The 7,988-nt window shown below is 41.3% G+C and overlaps 1 pseudogene; it reads right to left on the bottom strand.

Moving 5' to 3' along the window:
* Window positions 1–1,165: 1,165 nt before the first annotated feature.
* LOC111094939 lies at window positions 1,166–1,833 on the bottom strand (annotated as a pseudogene).
* Window positions 1,834–7,988: the final 6,155 nt, after the last annotated feature.

The following is a 7,988-nucleotide window of genomic DNA, read 5'->3' on the forward strand; positions in this document are numbered from 1 at the left end:
ATAAGCCAGACACAGAAAGACAAATACTGCATGATCTCACTTATTTATGGAATCTAAACAAGTCAGGCTCATAAAAACAGAAAGTAGAATGGTAGTTACCAGAGACTAGGGAGTGGATGAAATGGGGAGAAGTTGACATCAAAGGGTACAATGGTTGAATTATGTGGGATAAATTCTGAAGATTTTTTTTTTTTAGGTTTGACACAGACAGACACCTTGGTGATGTAGGGTTATTGAATAAATTTAAATGGCAAGTTTATTGTTGCCATTGCATCAATTCATAACTCTTTTTCAGGCTCAAAGGGTGAAAAGTAATGATATTAAACAAATGCTAGACAGCATTAACAGAAAGTTTTTTCAGACTCCTGGTCATAAAGTTCTTATGGTTCACATTGAATCAGAGAGCAGACATTTTTGATTACCCACCTACCTCCAAGCAAACTGAACACTGTCTAGTAGAACACTGGTTGCATACAGCATCCAAAACCAATGCTGTAACAAGTGGTAGAGTTATAAAAGGATATACATGAACATTTCTTAAAAGCACGTATGATAGTATCCGAGATCTTTATATTGTTTAGGAAAGCACTGGCACAGGCATGGTTCTCAAGAATTAACATGCAGCAAAGTATCTATTCCATAGCTTTCCCCCTGGGTCTGCCCAGTTTTCTCAAAAATCCATAGTGCTGGTCACCCACAGGGACAGGAACAAAGCCACTGAGGAAATAACTCAAAATTTAAATCCTACTGGTGACAGGAATACACTCATTTTTGTACAGAAACAATAGTCTACTAACTAGTATTGAATATTTCAAGAATGCTTGGTATATCACTGTATAGATATTGAAATTTGAGGGTATGGTGGAGTATTGGCTAAGTCCATCAATCTTTATCTGCCAGGAAAGCATTTCAGATCTACTGGCAGCTGGGAACAAGTGCTTCTGGCTGCTTTTTGTGTTTTCTGGTGCTCAGTTGTGATGGGAAACTAGCCAAACAAAATGGTGGTATATGTCCTTTCCAAAATGAGGAGTGCTTAAGTGCCTTCTATTGTTTTGGTTGTCCTTATTTGTTATTGGTGCCACATTTAAAGAGGAAAGTACTTACATAATAAGCACCACAGTGTGCCTTACATACCCAAATACATTTTTTTTGCATTAAAAATTCTTTTAAATGGCTTGGGTTATTGGTTGGGGAAGGAGGACTTGGTACACAGGAGTTTGAATGTTATTCATGATTATTTTAAAAGTGCTTCAAATCCTTCAATACATTTCTGAAAAGTTGTCCGATTAGATGGCTGGAATTCCCAGCATTTTCTCATAAGTTGATAAACCTCTTCTGGACAGTGAAGTGGACAAGGCAAACGTTTTCCTTCTTTTAACGTATTCACAAGTCTTGTTACTGTCATCTGGCCATGAGTTGGGCCTGTCATTTTCAGAAACAATGCCATGGGGCTGGAATCTGAGTCACAGTAAGTAAGCAACTCATGCAGGGTCACTCCAAATGACCAGACATCAGAGGCGATATAAAATTTACACTGAATTAAACATTCAGGAGCATACCAAAACACAGGGCTGTCCCGATCATCCTTGACTGTGTAGTACTCCTTGTCAGTTTCAGTTGCTTTGGTCAAACCAAGTCTCCAATTTTCTCTTGGTGTTCACTCTCAAAGAGGACATTCCTTGCTGCTATGTCCCGGTGAACATACTGCCAAGAACCTAAATAGTCCATCCCCTTATAAATCTGAACGGCATATTTTAACTGTTGTTTGAGGTTAATTTTGTTCTTATTCTTGGGAAGATATTCCTTAAGACTTCCTGAAGGCAGAAATTCCATGATGAGCTTAATACCATTTCCTCCGTCTTCTGTACAGATGCCTTTGTACTTCACAATGTTCTCATGATAAAGGTTCCTTAGAATTTCGGTTTCCTTCTTCTCCTATAGTACAGCGTGGTGACTATAGTTAACACTGTATTGTATATTTGATATTTGCTTAGGGAGTTGATCTTAAGTGTTTTCACCATGCACACAAAAAAATCATAACTATGTGAGGTGATGGGTTATGTTACTTAGCTTGATTGTGTTAGTCATTTCACATTGTATATGCACATTAAAACATCATATACACCTTAAATATATACAACTTTATTTGTCAAATATACATCAATAAAGCTGGGGAAAAAATAGAGGATACCAAGGAATAACCTTCACAAGATTGGTGTTAAACCCAAGTGAAGAAAACCACAGAATTTTACTGAGAGATATGAAAAAAATAATTGAATATATATAGAAACATCTGAGAAAAATACATATTATAAAGCTACTAAAAAGAAAGTTTATTAAAAGAAATTTTTTTACCTCTAAAGTTTTTTGGGTGATAATGAAAACCTCAAGATTTTCTCAGTGGCTCCAAATCAGCTGGTTTGCTTTCAACAAACTCCAATTCCTGTGTCCTGTGTTCTTTTTTTTTTTTTAATTTATTTTTTATTGGTGTTCAATTTACTAACATACAGAATAACCCCCAGTGCCCATCACCCATTCACTCCCACCCCCCGCCCTCCTCCCCTTCCACCACCCCTAGTTCGTTTCCCAGAGTTAGCAGTCTTTACGTTCTGTCTCCCTTTCTGATATTTCCCACACATTTCTTCCCCCTTCCCTTATATTCCCTTTCACTATTATTTATATTCCCCAAATGAATGAGAACATATAATGTTTGTCCTTCTCCGACTGGCTTACTTCACTCAGCATGATACCCTCCAGTTCCATCCACGTTGAAGCAAATGGTGGGTATTTGTCATTTCTAATAGCTGAGTAATATTCCATTGTGTTCTTGAGTGGGCCCCTTATTCTTGTGCACTCAAATTTGGAGGCCTTTAGTCTAGGTGATTTTGAATATTCCTTTTAGATTCCCCCCACTTTCTGATTTTCTTCTCTTCAATTGTCACTTACTGCTCACATTGCTTTCTTTAGTAGTGCAGTGAAGTAGGATCAATAGGCCACAGTTTCTTCTAAATATTAGGCCTGTTCATCCCAGAAGCATGCCATATAGTCTAGCCTGCTTGTGCATTGGCTGATAATAGACAACCACTAAATGGTTCCCTACCCTCTACTGCTCACTAGTCCTTCAAGAAATCCTTTGATGAATTTGGGAGAAGGCTCATTTTGCTTTCTGTTGACTGTGCACTGCAAGGAAGCTCGTATCATTAGGGTAATCCTCAAGTGATGAAGCAGTCGACAGCTGGGTTGCAATCTACGCCCATCCCATGCTTCTCAGCCTTTGTGGTGACCTACTTTGCAAAACAGGGTATGGGCTTTTCCTCTGTTACAACTCTAGATTTTCCAGGAAATTCTGCTGGATGATCCAGCCAATCCTGAGATAAACTTGCAATCTCTTATCCAGAAAGGAAGTGTGGGGATTAGAAGATTCTGGTAGGCCTCATATCTGGCATTGTAAGTGGGGGAATGAAACTGTGACCATAGCTGTTCAAATCATATCATTAAAATTTAATAATAAGCTAATGATATAAGTACAATTTTCTGAGTAATTTCTGTGCTGAAACATTTTATGCATACTCTGCATAGTCTCTCCAGTCTTCATAATACTGTGAGCTATAAATTACTACCCCCAGTTTGGAGATTAGGGAATTGGTATTTAGAGGAGTTACTTGTCTAAGGTCACACACTTAGAAGCTCAAAGAAAGGAAAGAGTGCAGTGTGCCCCCCCCAACCCATAAAGGACTATGGAGCTAAGCAGAGTTCAGCCCTGCTACCTGCTAGATTAGTGACCTTAGGCAAGTCACTTTCATTTTAAGCTTTCTTATATATCGAATGGGAATAATTGCCTTCTCCATTAGAGTTATTGTAAAAATTAAATGCAATAGTAATATTGATTGTAAAGCACTTGTCCTGGACTAAATGTTCAGGAAATGGTAATTCTTATTACCTGAGATCACCATAACAAATACCCAAGTATTTGGATCCAACTCAGTCTCTGAATCTTTGTCCTTAAAAACCAGGTAAAGATACTGCTGTGCAAGACTTGTAACATACACAAATGATCTTGGAGGAACTTTTATCCTTTGCAAGAGAGCTCAATACCCTATCCTAGTTCGACAGCTGTTACAGGAAGATTAATGTTGAAAAATCTTGTCCCATGGCTATGAGCAAGAAGTTTGACCTTATTCATTCTGAGAGTGAAAGCACCCTCACTAGTCTATGGCTTCCCTTTTAGTCTTATCTGTTTTTCTTCCTTCTAAAGCTTTTCAACCTAATATAAGTAATACATACTACTAGCTATTGTGTGCAAAATTCTCCACTGGAATTATTTATCAAATATATTTTCATATGGCCCTCAGAACACTTTGACATAGAGGTAGGCATTATTATTTTCATTTAACTGCTGAGAAAATGGAGTTTAGGTTCACAGAGGTCAATAGACATGCTTAATGTCATATGGCTAATGAAGAGCTGGAATTTGAAGACTGATTATGGCCTCTCAAACTGGTCTTTGTGCTCATCCTAGTTTTTTAACCTTTTTAAAAATTAATAACCTCTTTACATTTCTCTCCCACCCTCTTGATACACAATACATACATACACAGTCCAAAAAGTCTTCCCAATCTACATAGCTAAAGAGTCTTTCTGTTCCTCTAATCCTTTGTCTACAAATCATTCTGCTTGAGGCCCTCCAGTGGGGCATGGTTTAGGTTGTGCAATGTTTTTGTGATATAGGGTCTGGGAATGTTTAAATACAGACAGATATGAGTTTGAGTTCTAGGCTCTTCTACTTACTTTCTGTGTGACTTCTCATAAATAGAATTTAGAACTTAACAACTTCTGTGTATAAAACCTTAACCTTACAGCACCTTTTCCCCTTTGCTTTGGTATAAAATCCGTGGTCTTTATACTAGCCCACAAAGTCTTATGTGGCTTAGGCCTCTCTGACTTCATTTCATAACATCTTGCTGATAACTCTAGACAGTGTTCTATCTGTTCTTTAAATACCAATTCAGGAGGAGGGGCAAGATGGCGGAAGAGTAGGGTCCCCAAATCACCTGTCCCCACCAAATTGCCTAGATAACCTTCAAATCATCCTGAAAATCTACGAATTCGGCCTGAGATTTAAAGAGAGAACAGCTGAAATGCTACAGTGAGTAGAGTTCGTGCTTCTATCAAGGTAGGAAGACGGGAAAAGAAATAAAGAAACAAAAGGCATCCAAGGGGGAGGGGCCCCGCGAGGAGCCGGGCTGAGGCCGGGGCGAGTGTCCCCAGGACAGGAGAGCCCCGTCCCGGAGACGCAGGAGCTGCACCAACCTTCCCGGGCGGAAAGGCGCCCGCAGGGAGTTAGAGCAGGACCCCAGGAGGGCGGGGATGCCCTCGGGCTCCCTGGGACACTAACAGACACCTGCGCCCCGGGAAGAGTGCGCCGAACTCCCTGAAGGGCTGCAGCGCACACGGCTGGACCCAGGAGCAGCTCAGAGGGGCTCGGGAGGAGGCTCCGCGGAGGGGGCTGCGCGGCCGGGAGCGCGAATCCAACAGCGAAGACCTGGGAGCACAGGGCGCCAGGACACAGCCCAGGATCCAGCCTCCCCCCCGGGACAGGCAGAGGCCGGGAGGGCCCAGGACACAGCCCAGGATCCAGCCTCCCCCCGGGACAGGCAGAGGCCGGGAGGGCCCAGGACAGCAAGGACGTTCCTGCCCCGAACTGAGCAGATCAGCGGCCTCGCCCCGGAGCCTCCAGGCCCTGCAGACAGAGAGCTCTGTAGTTCCTGCGGGAGCTGAATCCAGGGCTCCAGAGCTGGCCGAAGCCACTGTGCTTGTTCCTCCTGGGGCCTCACGGGGTAAACAACCCCCACTGAGCCCTGCACCAGGCAGGGGGCAGAGCAGCTCACCCAAGTGCTAACACCTGAAAATCAGCACAACAGGCCCCTCCTCCAGAAGACCAGCTAGACGGACAAGTTCCAGGCAAAGTCAAGGGACTTAAAGTACACAGAATAAGAAGATACTCCCCTGTGGTTTTTTTTTTTTCTTTTTGATTTCTGATTGCTTCCCCCACGCTTTTTTTCACCTTTCTTTCTTTTTCTTTCTCTTTTTCTTCTTTTTTCCTTTTTTTCTTCCTTTTTTTTAAATTTATTTTTTATTGGTGTTCAATTTACTAACATACAGAATACCCCCAGTGCCCGTCACCCATTCACTCCCACCCCCGCCCTCCTCCCCTTCTACCACCCCTAGTTCGTTTCCCAGAGTTAGCAGTCTTTACGTTCTGTCTCCCTTTCTGATATTTCCCACACATTTCTTCTCCCTTCCCTTCTATTCCCTTTCACTATTACTTATATTCCCCAAATGAATGAGAACATATAATGTTTGTCCTTCTCCGACTGACTTACTTCACTCAGCATAATACCCTCCAGTTCCATCCACGTTGAAGCAAATGGTGGGTATTTGTCATTTCTAATAGCTGAGTAATATTCCATTGTATACATAAACCACATCTTCTTTATCCATTCATCTTTCGTTGGACACTGAGGCTCCTTCCACAGTTTGGCTATTGTGGCCATTGCTGCTATAAACATCGGGGTGCAGGTGTCCCAGCGTTTCATTGCATTTGTATCTTTGGGGTAAATCCCCAACAGTGCAATTGCTGGGTCGTAGGGCAGGTCTATTTTTAACTGTTTGAGGAACCTCCACACAGTTTTCCAGAGTGGCTGCACCAGTTCACATTCCCACCAACAGTGTATGAGGGTTCCCTTTTCTCCGCATCCTCTCCAACATTTGTTGTTTCCTGCCTTGTTAATTTTCCCCATTCTCACTGGTGTGAGGTGGTATCTCATTGTGGTTTTGATTTGTATTTCCCTGATGGCAAGTGATGCAGAGCATTTTCTCATATGCATGTTGGCCATGTCTATGTCTTCCTCTGTGAGATCTCTGTTCATGTCTCTTGCCCATTTCATGATTGGATTGTTTGTTTCTTTGGTGTTGACTTTAAGAAGTTCTTTATACATCTTGGAAACTAGCCCTTTATCTGATATGTCATTTGCAAATATCTTCTCCCATTCTGTAGGTTGTCTTTGAGTTTTGTTGACTGTATCCTTTGCTGTGCAAAAGCTTCTTATCTTGATGAAGTCCCAATAGTTCATTTTTGCTTTTCTTTCTTTTGCCTTCGTGGATGTATCTTGCAAGAAGTTACTGTGGCCGAGTTCAAAAAGGGTGTTGCCTGTGTTCTCCTCTAGGATTTTGATGGAATCTTGTCTCACATTTAGATCTTTCATCCATTTTGAGTTTATCTTTGTGTATGGTGAAAGAGAGTGGTCTAGTTTCATTCTTCTGCATGTGGATGTCCAATTTTCCCAGCACCATTTATTGAAGAGACTGTCTTTCTTCCAGTGGATAGTCTTTCCTCCTTTATCGAATATTAGTTGACCATAAAGTTCAGGGTCCACTTCTGGATTCTCTATTCTGTTCCACTGATCTTTGTGTCTGTTTTTGTGCCAGTACCACACTGTCTTGATGACCACAGCTTTGTAGTACAACCTCAAATCTGGCATTGTGATGCCCCCAGCTATGGTTTTCTTTTTTAAAATTCCCCTGGCTATTCGGGGTCTTTGCTGATTCCACACAAATCTTAAAATAATTTGTTCTAACTCTCTGAAGAAAGTCCATGGTATTTTGATAGGGATTGCATTAAACGTGTATAATGCCCTGGGTAACATTGACATTTTCACAATATTAATTCTGCCAATCCATGAGCATGGAATATTTTTCCATCTCTTTGTGTCTTCCTCAATTTCTTTCAGAAGTGTTCTATAGTTTTTAGGGTTTAGATCCTTTACATCTTTGGTTAGGTCTATTCCTAGGTATCTTATGCTTTTGGGTGCAATTGTAAATGGGATTGACTCCTTAATTTCTCTTTCTTCAGTCTCATTGTTAGTGTATAGAAGTGCCACTGACTTCTGGGCATTGATTTTGTATCTTGCCACGCTACCGAATTGCTG

This window comes from Canis lupus, chromosome X (assembly GCF_011100685.1).
Source record: "Canis lupus familiaris isolate Mischka breed German Shepherd chromosome X, alternate assembly UU_Cfam_GSD_1.0, whole genome shotgun sequence".
NCBI classification, from domain to species: Eukaryota; Metazoa; Chordata; class Mammalia; order Carnivora; family Canidae; genus Canis; species Canis lupus.